This window comes from Mauremys reevesii, linkage group 10 (genome assembly GCF_016161935.1).
Source record: "Mauremys reevesii isolate NIE-2019 linkage group 10, ASM1616193v1, whole genome shotgun sequence".
In the NCBI taxonomy this organism is placed as follows: Eukaryota; Metazoa; Chordata; order Testudines; family Geoemydidae; genus Mauremys; species Mauremys reevesii.
Genome location: NC_052632.1, coordinates 52,579,135 through 52,593,011, shown reverse-complemented (window position 1 = coordinate 52,593,011; position 13,877 = coordinate 52,579,135). Strand labels below are relative to the sequence as shown.

The 13,877-nt window shown below is 48.0% G+C and overlaps 1 protein-coding gene across 2 annotated transcripts in view; it reads right to left on the bottom strand.

The window, feature by feature from the left end:
- The window catches only part of ADCY9 (adenylate cyclase 9), a 179,813-nt gene that overhangs the window by 65,165 nt on the left and 100,771 nt on the right, over positions 1–13,877 (bottom strand). The window lies entirely within an intron of this gene.

Here is a 13,877-nt window from a genome sequence, read left to right as displayed (position 1 = left end):
GACTTCCAAATCTTTTTCAGTCACTGCTTCCCAGGACACAGTACTTCATCCTGTATGTATGGCCCACAATCTTTTGTTCCTAGATATGACCTCATATTTGGTCACATTAAAATGCATATTGTTTGCTTGAGCCCAGGTTACCAAGTGATCCAGATCGCTTTATATTAGTGACTTGTCCCCTTCATTATTTATCATGCCCCCAACTTTGGGTCCCCTTCCAACTTTATCAGTGATGATTTTATGTTTTCTTATAGGTAGTTGATGAAAATTTTAAATATCTGGGATGAAGAACTGATCTCTGCGGAACCCCACAAGAAACATACCTGCTTGATGATGATTTCTCCTTTACAATTACATTTTGAGACCAATCGGTTAGAAAGTTTTGAATCCATTTAATGTGTACCATGCTAATTTTGTATTGCTCTAGTTTATTCATCAAAATATTGTGTAGTACCAAGTGAAATGCCTTTATCAACCTGTCATAGGTCTTCTCCCCCACTTGGAGCTGTTGGGTTCCAAGATGGGGACCTGCATGGGCTCCTCTAAACTAAAATTCTAGTTTAGATCTGGTTTTCGCTGCCACCAGTTACGTTTAAAGTGGATAACACACTGCCTGTCCCCCAAGCTTCCCCTGGGGAACCCAGATTCAAACCCCTTGAATCTCACCAGAGAGAGAGAGAAACAGCCAGTTCCCCTCCCGCCCCTTCCCTCTCTCCAGCCTGCTCCGGAGAGATTACACACTGAGTCAAATCCTTGACTCAACACAAAGAGGGACTCACCTCCCCCTCCCCTTCCCTAGTCCTGGAGAGAGATACCTTGATTCAAACTCCTTGAATCAAACAAAGGAGGGATTCACTTTTTCCCCCTCCCCTTCCCCTGAAAATCCAAACAAGGGAAGAAATCAATCAAGTTTTAAAAAGAAAAGATTTTATTAAAGAAAGAAAAAAAAGTACACTCTCTCTGTATTACCAGGATGCAAAAATACAGGGTCTAACTTATAAAAACTGGAGAGACTTCCCCCTCCCTCCTCCTCAGAATAATCAGTAACAGCAACAGAAATAAAGAATTTCCTTCAGCAAACACACAATTGCAAATGTAGAAATCAAATTATAAGACTAATTCGCCTTTCTAATACTCACTATACTGGATAGTAGGAAATACTCCAGGAGAACTTGGAGACATGTCTGGCCTCTCTTAGATCCAAAGAGAGCACACAGAGCAAAACAAGGAACACAGACAAAGCCTTCCCTCCGCAGAGATTTGAAATTATCCAGTCCCTTGATTGGTCCTCTGGTCAGGTGTTCCTCAGGTTACTGAGCTTGTTAACCCTTTACAGGTAAAAGAGACTTTAACCCTTAACTATCTGTTTATGACACAACCAAACTTGTAATCTCATAAAAAAAGATATCAATAGTGGCACAACATTAGCTTTCCTTCAGTCCTCTGGAACTTCTCCAGGGTTCCAAGACTTATTGGAAATCAACATTAATAGTACAGAAAGCTCCTCTGTCAGCTCTTTTAAAACTCTTGAATGCAAGGTATCCGAACCTGCTGATTTAAAAATGACTATCTTTAGTAGCTGCTGTTCCACACCTTCCATAATTACCAATGAATGGAAAATGTTATCATATGATACTACTATGTCATCTGTTTTTTTCACCAAGCACTTCTGCATTTTCTGCATTATTATTGACAATTCCATGATTTTCATCTAGTAAGGAAACAATACCATTGTTAAGATACCTTTTGTTCCTAAATATACTTGAAAAACTCCTTCTTATTGTCCTTAACTCTTCTGGTCATAGATCTCTCTTTGTGTTGTTTTGCCTCCCATAACAATTTTATACAATTTGTAACGTCTGATTTATATTTATACTACCAACTTTCCCTTTCTTCCATTTGTTATACATTGTTTTGTTTTTACAGTTGCCTTCACTTCTCCCTAATCCCGGTTGGCTTTTTTAACTAGTGCAGGCTTCCTTCTTGACTGTGGGGTTTTGTTTGTTTGTTTGTTTTTTAGCTTGTTCTCGAATAAAATGCTTTTAAACAATTTCCAATAATCATTTACATTTTTCTGTTTAAATTCTTTCTCCCAACTAATCTGGCTCATAAGTCATCCTCTGCAAAGACAGACCATAGTCTCCAAATAAAGACTACTATATCAGATATTTAAACTGACGGAATACTTGATTCTTGCCAAAAGACCATATATAATACCTTCTGAATCTCATTAGTTTTTTTAACTAATATATCTTTAGAGACTATGTGCTATCTTGCAAAAGGAATGAGGATTGTATATGCTAGTGCAGACAGGCGGGTTCAATGAGGAATGATCCCTTTCCATCTGAAGCTTTTTCTACCTAGGGTACTTATATTTAAACATTACTTGGTTAGAGGAATTTAAATCAGGACCATCTCCATAAGGAATCCACTAAATCAAGAGCTGGTGAACAGGTAATTCCCACCCCACTTGAAGGTGTTCTTTTTTCTTTTAATTAACACTTTAGTAAGTTTCTTTGCCTGAAAATACATTAACTGTAGAAAATGTTTACATAGAAGCTAAAATATGACATATCTCTTTAGACTATTTTTTTTTAATTCTTTCTGCTCATCTGAGGAAACTGATGAAAATGTATGCTTCCTTAGAGTGATGTGGAGAAGCCTAAAAGCAACAAAGAATCCTGTGGCACCTTATAGACTAACAGACGTTCTGCAGCATGAGCTTTCGTGGGTGAATACCCACTTCTTCAGATGCAAGACTTGCATCTGAAGTCTTGCATCTGAAGAAGTGGGTATTCACCCACGAAAGCTCATGCTGCAGAACGTCTGTTAGTCTATAAGGTGCCACAGGATTCTTTGTTGCTTTTACAGATCCAGACTAACACGGCTACCCCTCTGATACGTGGAGAAGCCTGATATGGAAGAACAAGAGGGTATAAACTGGCCATGAACAAATTCAAGCTGGAAATTAGAAAAGCAATTGTATCACAGGGCTGCTTGTGATGGTTGGGGGCAGGGCTAGGAGTCCCTTCCAATTTATGTCCTCTGTTCCTAAAGTTCATGGTTCAGGGCTTCAGATGGTCCTCTGGTCCAGGAAGGGGTGTGTTTTTGTTTGTTTTTAGTCTCCTTCCTGTGAAGCATTGGAGATGGCCACAGCTGGAGTTGACACGCTGGATGGGGAGGCCAGTGCTGAGGTGGCACCAAGCACTTTCTCTCTCACATGCTTAGGTGGCTGATTGTTACTCATTTGCTGAGGGTCTAAGTAATCACCATACGTGGGGTCAGGAAGGAATTTTCCCCCAGGTCAGATTGGCAGGAACCTTGGGTTGGTTTTTTTTTGCCCTCCTTGCAGTATGGAGGGAAGATCACTTGCCAGGATTATCTGGGTATATTTCCCATAATTAATTCCCAGCCATTGCAGGCACTTCAGGCATGAGTGCACCTTGGTCTCTCCTATTCTCTGCCCGTCGCATATTGGTTTAGCCTTCTGGGGACTGTAATACTTTGGTCTACTTTTCGTGTGCAGCTGCTGGATGGTGTTGATGGTCTGTGATACAAAGGAGGTCAGACTAGATCAACATTTCTCAAATGTGGCCACCAGCAGATTTTTTTTGCGACCATGACATCCTCCAAAGCATGAATTTAGAATTTTGGTGGGGGGGGAGGTGGGGGAACAGCGGTCCCTCTCTGCAGTGCCCAGCTGTTGCTCCTGAATAGCTGTTACCAAAGGCAGCGAGATGTGCCACCTTGGTGTTTATGTTGGCACTGCCAGCAGGGATCAGAGCCCTGCACCACACAGTCTCCTTGGGGGCTCTGGGCAGAGCCTCTGGAGACACGTGTTGCAAGTGTGCATGGCGCCAGAGGCGGCTCTTGTCAGTGGAGGTGGCTGCTGTGTTCAGTCTCAGGGGTGCTCCTCTGGGCAGCTCCCCCTCTCCCGCCCAGCCGGCTAGTGAGTTCCTGACTCACCTTCCCCAGGATGGGCTCTTGCTGAAGGACTGAAGGAGGAGGGACAAAGAGATGGGTTCGTACTTTCCCCACCTGGAGCCACACTCACTGTTTACAGTTGCTGTAGTTACCGCAGCAGCTCAACAGCTCCAAGCTGCTGCAGGTCTTGGCAGCTCCCCAGCAGGGTGAGGGGCTCCCGCTCCGTGACACACTCCAAGCACAAGAATGGGAACGCTGAATGGGGAGCTCTACTTCCTACCGCCTTCCTACTACATACATAAATTACAATGATTTGGACATGTACGTGCACATATTTGTTTGTTTTTCCTAAAGTTAAGTATTTTAGGGAAAATTTATCAGAGCAGCCACCAGCAAAGTGGTCACACTCTGAGGTCACCAAAAAATTATTTGTGAGAACCGCTGGACTAGATGATCTGATGGTCCTTCTGGCCTTAAACTCTGTGACTGTGACTTCTCTGAGCCTTTTTTTCTTTCAGCTCTCTGGCAGAGGCTCAAATCCCTAAGAAAAATCTTCCCTTCCGTCAGCTCTAGGTTTTTCTGGGCTATCGCCACTCTGTTAATCTTAACCAGACAAGATTAGATTTTAAAATTACTTGTGTGGCAGCAGAAAATCCCTATTTAATAAATTTTGCTAACTCTAGCTGTACAGTAGTTTCTGATGGTGACTGGCAGACTGACTGATGCACCCTATCCCAATTTCCTCTAATAAAGAGAGGTGCATATTGGGAAAGGAGAACTCCACAGGAAGTTAGGAGCCAGATGAGTTCCTTATGTAGTTTAGGAGAACTGAGATAGGTGCTTGAAAACACTAAGCTGGCATCTAAAGGCAGCAATAACGCATTTCTAATAAAGGGATTATGAAGAGTGGGCAGTCTCTAGGGAAAGAGGTCTGCCAGAGGAAACTTATTGCCATTCTCCTCAAGAAACTTAAGGAGTACGTAGGACCTGGGACTCAAGTGCCACTGCATGTTTTAGTTTTTTGCGTTCAATCTGCTTCTATTTATCGTAGGCATTCCAGAGTCACCGAGCAGCATATATATATCAGTCTTGCTTTGGCTGGTAATATTTAAACTGAATAAATGAGGCACATCTGACCCTGTGTATGCTGAGAGACAAGGAGGGTGAGGTAATATCTTTTACTGGACCAACTTCTGTTGGTAAGAGAGACAAGCTTTCGAGCCACACACAGCTCTTCTTCAGGTCTCTGAACTCTGTGTGGCTCAATCACTTGGGTCCCTCACCAACAGAAGTTGGTCCAATAAAAGATATTACCTCACCCTCGTCTCTCTAATATCCTGGGATCAACACGGTTGCATCTACAGTGCATATAACTTGCGTACGCTAGTATTTTTCTTCTAGTTATCCACTGTTGCAGCTCAAAGTGGCACTAGTGTAGAAAACACTACTGGCATTTTATGCAGCGTTCCACAGACCTCCTCTAAGCAGGGACAGATGAAACTGTGGTTAAAATGTCAACAGCTAATATACACTAGGGATCATAACCGCTGCTGCCACTGATGGTGCTGCAGTGGTGGAAATCTCAAAGAAAAATTCAGCCTGTGTGGAGGTTGTTTGGTTTACGGAGTCTCTGGTGGTTTGTGGTAGGTGACACTTAAACAGAAGCAGAAGGGGTAAAAGTATCCTACGCATATTACCTCAGCATTTTGAGATGACCAACATCTTTCTTTTGAAGTAACTGCCTCCTGATGTGCTGAGGCCTGCACTGGGAAAAACGGTTACTCACCTTCTCATAACTGTTGTTCTTCGAGATGTGTTGTTCATGTCCATTCCAATCAGATGTGTGCGCACGCATATGCACGGTATCTGGAAGATTTTTCCCTCACAGCATCTGTTGGGTCAGCCTGGGCACCTCACGGAGTCGTGCTTTCATGGCGCTCAATATACAGCTCTGCCAACCCGCCACCCCCTCAAGTCCTCCTTTCTGGCAACTCCAACAGAGGGGTAGGAGTGTGAGTATTGGACTGGACATGAACAACACATCTCGAAGAACAACAGTTACGAGAAGCCTAAGTTCAGGAGGTGAGGTCAGTCTTCCACTGATTGGAACATTGCTTGTCCAAAGGCTGCATCGTCTCTGGCCTGCTGGGTAATTGCATAATGTGTGGTGAAAGTGTGGATGGAAGATCACGTTGCCGCTCTGCAGATTTCGTGAGTGGGGACCTGCACCAGGAATGCTGTTGATGAAGCCTGCACCCTGGTAGAGTGCACAGTGATTGGGGGTGCACGAACCCCAGCCAGGTTGTAGCACTCACAAATGCAGGATGTGGTCCATGTCAAAATGCACTGTGATGACACAGGCAGACCTTTCATTCTGTCTGCCACTGCCACAAATAACTGGACCGATTTTCTGAATGGCTTCGTTCTCTCGATGTAAAAGGCTAGCGCCTTGCGGACATCCAGTGAGTGAAGTCTCTGCTTCCTGCCAGTAGAGTGCAGCTTAGGGTAGAGTACCGGGAGACAGATGTCCTGGTTGATGTGAAACTGTGACACAACCTTCGGGAGGAAAGTAGGGTGAGGCCTGATCTGAACCTTGTCCTTATAGAACACGGTATATGGAGTGTCTGATGTTAGGGCCTTGAGCTCAGACACCTTCCTGGCCGAGGTTATAGCTACCAGGAACGCCACCTTGTAAGAGAGGTAGAGCAGGGAGCATGTCACCAGTGGTCCAAATAGTGGTCCCATGAGCCTAGAGAGGATCAGGTTGAGGTCCCAGATGGGGACAGGGTGTGAGGATGTGAGGGTACAGTCTGTCGAGTCCTTTTAGAAATTGGTTGATCATAGGGTTAGCAAACACTGCCGAGACTCATCAAGCCCTCGGATCGCTACCCGTTCCTGCTTCTACACGTGGGCACCAATGATACTGCCAAGAATGACCTTGAGCGGATCACTGCAGACTACATGGCTCTGGGAAAAAGGATAAAGGAGTTTGAGGCGCAAGTGGTGTTCTCGTCCATCCTCCCTGTGCAGGGAAAAGGCCTGGGTAGAGATCGTTGAATTGTGGAAGTCAACAAATGGCTACGCAGGTGGTGTCGGAGAGAAGGCTTTGGATTCTTCGACCATGGGATGGTGTTCCAAGAAGGAGGAGTGCTAGGCAGAGACAGGCTCCACCTAACGAAGAGAGGGAAGAGCATCTTTGCAAGCAGGCTGGCTAACCTAGTGAGGAGGGCTTTCAACTAGGTTCACCGAGGGAAGGAGACCAAAGCCCTGAGGTAAGTGGGAAAATTAGATACCGGGAGGAAGCACGAGCAGGAGAGTGCAAGAGGGGAGGACTCCTGTCTCAGACTGAGAAGGCAGGAAAATCAGCAAGTTATCTTAAGTGCCTATACACAAATGCAAGAAGCCTGGGAAACAAGCAGGGAGAATTGGAAGTCCTGGCACAGACAAGGAACTATGATGTGATTGGAATAACAGAGACTTGGTGGGATAACTCACATGACTGGAGTACTGTCATGGATGGATATAAACTGTTCAGGAAGAACAGGCAGGGCAGAAAAGGTGGGGGAGTTGCATTGTATGTAAGAGAGCAGTATGACTGCTCAGAGCTCCGGTATGAAACTGCAGAAAAACCTGAGAGTCTCTGGATTAAGTTTAGAAGTGTGAGCAACAAGGGTGATGCCATGGAGGGAGTCTGCTATAGACCACCAGACCAGGGGGATGAGGTGGACGAGGCTTTCTTCCGACAACTAGCAGAAGTTACTAGATCGCAGGCCCTGGTTCTCATGGGAGACTTTAATCACCCTGATATCTGCTGGGAGAGCAATACAGCGGTGCACAGACAATCCAGGAAGTTTTTGGAAAGTGTAGGGGACAATTTCCTGGTGCAAGTGCTGGAGGAACCAACTGGGGCAGAGCTCTTCAAGACCTGCCGCTCACAAACAGGGAAAAATTAGTAGGGGAAGCAAAAGTGGATGGGAACCTGGGAGGCAGTGACCATGAGATGGTCGAGTTCAGGATCCTGACACAAGGAAGAAAGGAGAGCAGCAGAATACAGACCCTGGACTTTAGAAAAGCAGACTTTGACTCCCTCAGGGAACTGATGGGCAGGATCCCCTGGGAGAATAACATGAGGGGGGAAGGAGTCCAGGAGAGCTGGCTGTATTTTAAAGAATCCTTATTGAGGTTGCAGGAACAAACCATCTCGATGTGTAGAAAGAATAGTAAATATGGCGGGTGACCAGCTTGGCTTAACAGTGAAATCCTTGCTGATCTTAAACGCAAAAAAGAAGCTTACAAGAAGTGGAAGATTGGACAAATGACCAGGGAGGAGTATAAAAATATTGCTCAGGCATGCAGGAGTGAAATCAGGAAGGCTAAATCACACTTGGAGTTGCAGCTAGCAAGAGATGTTAAAAGTAACAAGAAGGGTTTCTTCAGGTATGTTAGCAACAAGAAGAAAGGAAAATGTGGGCTCCTTACTGAATGAGGGTGGCAACCTAGTGACAGAGGATGTGGAAAAAGCTAATGTACTCAATGATTTTTTTGCCTCTGTCTTCACAAACAAGGTTAGCTCCCAGACTGCTGCACTGGGCAGCACAGTATGGGGAGAAGGTGACCAGCCCTCTGTGGAGAAAGAAGTGGCTCAGGACTATTTAGAAAAACTGGACGAGCACAAGTCCATGGGGCCAGATGCGCTGCATCCGAGGGTGCTAAAGGAGTTGGCGGATGTGATTGCAGAGCCATTGGCCATTATCTTTGAAAACTCATGGCGATCGGGGGAGGTCCCAGATGATTGGAAAAAGGCTAATGTAGTGCCCATCTTTAAAAAAGGGAAGGAGGAGGATCCGGGGAACTACTGGCCAGTCAGCCTCACCTCAGTCCCTGGAAAAATCATGGAGCAGGTCCTCAAGGAATCAATTCTGAAGCACTTAGAGGAGAGGAAAGTGATCAGGAACAGTCAGCGTGGATTCACCAAAGGCAAGTCATGCCTGACTAACCTAATTGCCTTCTATGAGGAGATAACTGGGTCTGTGGATGAGGGAAAAGCAGTGGATGTGTTATTCCTTGACTTTAGCAAAGCTTTTGATATGGTCTCCCACAGTATTCTTGCCGGCAAGTTAAAGTAGTATGGGCTGGATGAATGGACTAGAAGGTGGATAGAAAGCTGGCTAGATCGTCAGGCTCAATGGGTAGTGATCAATGGCTTCATGTCTAGTTGGGGCACTCCGCTTGAAACCGGTTGCCAAGGGTCGGTCCTGGGGCCGGTTTTGTTCAATATCTTCATTAATGATCTGGAGGATGGCGTGGACTGCACTCTCAGCAAGTTTGTAGATGACACTAAACTGGGAGGAGTGGTAGATACGCTGGAGGGTAGGGATAGGATACAGAGGGACCTAGACAAATTAGAGGACTGGGCCAAGGATAAGTGCAGAATCCTGTACTTAGGACGGAAGAATCCCATTCACTGTTACAGACTAGGGACCGAATGGCTAGGCAGCATTCTGCAGAAAAGGACCTAGGGGTTACAGTGGACGAGAAGCTGTATATGAGTCAACAGTGTGCCCTTGTTGCCAAGAAGGCTAATGACATTTTTAGGCTGTATAAGGTGGGGTACTGCCAGCAGATCGAGGGACGTGATCATTCCCCTCTATTTGACATTGGTGAGGCCTCATCTGGAGTACTGTGTCCAGTTTTGGGCCCCACACTACAAGAAGGATGTGGAAAAATTGGAAGGAGTCCAGCAGAGGGCAACACAAATGATTAGGGGGATGGAGCACATGACTTATGAGGAGAGGCTGAGGGAACTGGGATTGTTTAGTCTGCAGAAGAGAAGAATGAGGGGGAATTTGATAGCTGCTTTCAACTACCTGAAAGGGGGTTCCAAAGAGGATGGATCTAGACTGTTCTCAGTGGTACCAGATGACAGAACAAGAAGTAATGGTCTCAAGTTGTAGTGGGGGAGGTTTAGGTTGGATATTAGGAAAAACTTTTTCACTAGGAGGGTGGTGAAGCACTGGAATGGGTTACCTAGGGAGGTGGTGCAATCTCCTTCCTTAGAGGTTTTTAAGGTCAGGCTTGACAAAGCCTTGGCTGGGATGATTTAGTTGGGAATTGGTCCTGCTTTGAGCAGGGGGTTGGACTAGATGACCTCCTGAGGTCCCTGCCAACCCTGATATTCTATGAACACTGAGTGGCCTGCTTGCAGGTGTATTGAATGTTCCACACAGAAGTTCTACAGCACCGCTTTCAACTCTCTGATGTTGATGTGGAGAGCCAGGTCTGCGTGAAACCAGAGACCTTGGGTTCTGCAGTCTCCCAGATGAGCTCCCCAGCCCAAGTCTGATGCGTCTGTCACTAGCGAGAGAGATGGCTGCAGACTGGTGAAGGGGACCCCTGAGCACACCTCCTGAGGGTTGAGCCAGCGCAGGAGGGAGTCGAGTACTGGGTGAGGCAGGGTCACGATCCTGTACAACCTGTCCCGGGCTGGGGGATACACTGACGCAGCCACGACTGAAGCGTCAAAGCCTGAGTCTGGCATGCTGCACCACGTAGGTACAGGCAGCCATGTGACCAAGAAACTTCAGGCAGTTCCTTGCTGTGGTGGCGGGAAACTGTCTGATGCCTCGAATGATATCTGTCAGGGCCTGAAACATTGCTTCCGGCAGGTATGCCCTGGCTTGGGTCGAGTCCACAGTACTACCCCTATAAACTCTATCCTCTGGACGGGGAGGGCCCCTGGAAGCCCTGATGCTCGCAGTGGTTGGCAGCATCGCCCATGAGAGAGTCAGGTGTGGGATGCGTGTATAAATGCTCGTAACCAAGCCATCTTCAGGGGCCAAACTGGCCTTTTGAAGGTGTGGTCGAGGACAGTGCACCAGAGCAAGATCTGGATCCACCTCACTTTACCTTTTCATTCTGACTATCCCCTTTCTACCATGCATGGTCCTGTATTACTTCGGACCCCGCTGGGTGCTCCACACGATAGGGGATACTCCATCCAATTGCCCTACCCTTCCACCTCGCTTCCCCTTCCCTCTTCAGGGACATCTCTCATGAGCAACTCCTTATACGCGAGGTTCACTCGCTACTATCGCTAGGGGCAGTGGAAGAGGTTCCTCAGGAGCAGAAGGGCAAGGGCTTCTATTCCCAATATTTCCTAATACCGAAAGCCAAAGGCGGCCTCAGGCCTGTCTTGGACCTGCAAGAACTCAAGTTCATTAAGAAACTCAAGTTCCACATGGTCTTTTTAGCCTCCCTTTGCTGGATCCAGCAGACTGATATGCCACCCTCGACTTGAAGGACACGTATTTTCATATTGCAATTTCTCAGCCCCACAGAAAGTACCTCAGGTTTGTGGTGTACAGTACTCACTACCAATTCACAGACCTTCTGTTCAGCCTGTCAACAGCACCTTGAGTCTTCATCAAGTGCATGGCAGTCGTCGTCGCGTTCCTGCGCAGGCACCAGGAACAGGTGTTTCCATACCTCGATGACTGGCTGATCAAGGGCCGCTCCAGGACCCAAGTGGAAGCTCAGGTCAGATTCATCAGAACCACCTTTGACAACCTGGGTCTCCTTCTTAACAAAGCAAAATCGACCCCCTTCAAAAGGCCAGTTTGGCCCCTGAAGATGGCTTGGATTGTTCTGAGCCCTGGCTAGAGGGTTGATGCGGTCTTCTCCTGCCACTCCGATTTCTCCTTCTGGAGTCATCTTGGCAGTTCTGATGACCGAACCATTGAGGAGGCTGTGGACGGAAGTGTCTCCGCTGCGTTGAAGGCATATAGAGGCCCAGGCATATAGAGGCTTTGAGGATGGCTCTGGAGTCTTTAAGGATGTTTAGCCTTTTGTCATTTTTTTCTGAGAGTCTCAGAAGGCAGGCCCTGAATGGTTTGCTGTACCTCACAGGGGAGGCCAGAAACCTGGAGCCATGAGCCCCTTCTCCTAGCCACTCCTGTGGCCATAACCCTGGTGGCTGCATCTGTTCCGTGAAGTGCTACCTGAAAGGACACCCTTGAGATGAGTCTCCCTTCCTCAACCAACACTGAAAACTCAGCATGGGAATCCAAGGGGAGCAGCTCTGTGAATTTGGCCATCACCGAGCAGGTGTGGTAGGAGTACCTGCTGATTGGATATGCGGAGCTGCAAGCCTCCAGTGGAATAGACCTTTCTCCCATAAAGGACAAGCCTTTTAGCCTCCCAATTCTTCGGGGAGGGCCCCTGGAAGCCCTGACGCTCGCATTGGTTGGCAGCATCGCCCATGAGAGAGTCAGGTGTGGGATGCGTGTATAAATGCTCGTAACCCTTGGACGGCACAGAGTAGTGACTTTCGTTGTGCTTAGCCGTAGGGGGCAATGAGGCTGGGGTTTGCTACAGAGTTTTCATGGTATCAGAGATGGTCGTTATGAGGGGCAGGGCAATACATGCAGGTCTGGAGGGGGTGAGGATGTCCACCATTGGATCTGCATTCTCCACTACCTCCTCTGCCTGAATGCCCAGGCCCTGGGAAACCCTCCGCAACAATTTCTGCAGAACCCTGTTGTCCTCCAAGGCCGGGGCTGTCACCATTCCCGCCAACGCCTCATCTGGCGAAGAGAGACCCCCATGAGTGGTGGCTGCTCCCTTCCTGCTTCACCGATGGGTCCCACGGCACTCAGATGGTGTCACGCCCCTCAGTGTAGGGACTACATACACCGATGCAGGCACCGCCAGTGCCAGAAGTGCCATCAGTGCCGATATCATTCTCAATGTCAGAATTGCCGTTGGCGCCGGAGTCAATGTCACCACTGGAGTCCCTGCTGATGCCGGGCCCAGTGCTGGCTGTGCTGGAGGCCTCGAGATGGTAGTGCAGGGTGGTAATAGGCCTACCCCCAGCCCTGCTGGTGCCGGCGGGTGGGACAAACAAGGCAGAGGCCACCGACATTGCCCTGGAATGAGACTCTTGGCTGCGACCTTGGCTTTGATGAAAAGCCCGGGGAGTCCAAAAGGGCCATTGCACTGGAAGCTGCCATTGTGCAGGCCACCGTGCTGGGTAAGGGTGTCAGTCCCAAGTTGACGTGGACCGTCTGCTCCTACTCCTCCGGGACTGATAGGAGTCTGACTCTGACTCCGAGATGTCTGAAAACGATGACCACGGGGGAGCGGTACTTCTAGGCACCGTGCTTTCGCACCAAGGCATCGGGGATCGGCATGGCGCCTGGGTCTGCTCCGGTGCCGGGGATGGCGCACTGGGGTTGGAGATCAGCTGGCCATCATAGTGGGCCCGGGGAACAACCGGTGCTGGCGACCTATCCTGTTTGGGAGGAAAGAATGCTGCCATGAGGTGAAGCAGTTCTTGGGCTGCTTCAAACGCCTCCGGTGTCAAAGGGAGGTGCAGCTCACGGCTCGGCCTTGGCGAGCGAGGAGGTTCCGGACTCAACTGCCCTTCTATGCAGGCAGGAGTCAGCACGACTATCGCCGGTGGAGAAGCACTAGTGTGGCCCAACAGAGTCAGACTGGGGGTGGAGTGCTGCCTCCATCAACAGGACCTTCGGGCACTGCTCTCTATCTTTTAAAGTCCTGGACCGAAAGGTCTTACAAATGGCACAATGATCCTTCTGCTGGCCCTCTCCTAAACATTTAGACAGGAGGTGTAAGGATCGCTTCTGGGCAAACTCTTGCCGCAGGCTTCGCTGGCTTTGAAGCCTGGAGACCCTGGCATGTTCCAGCATCAGGAGAGCGTAGGAGGGAATTCTCCCCCCGCAAAGGAAACTTTGTAACACTCATGAACTACCAACTACTATTAACGAACAATGGAAAACTAATGGAGAACAACGTAAGAAACTGCTAAATGTGCTTGTCAGGACAACAGCACAGGGAAGTTCCAGCTAACTGTCACTGATGGTAAGAAGGAACTGAGGGGGTGGCAAATTGGCAGGGCTATATATTGAGCGCCATGAAGGCGCGACTCCAGGGAG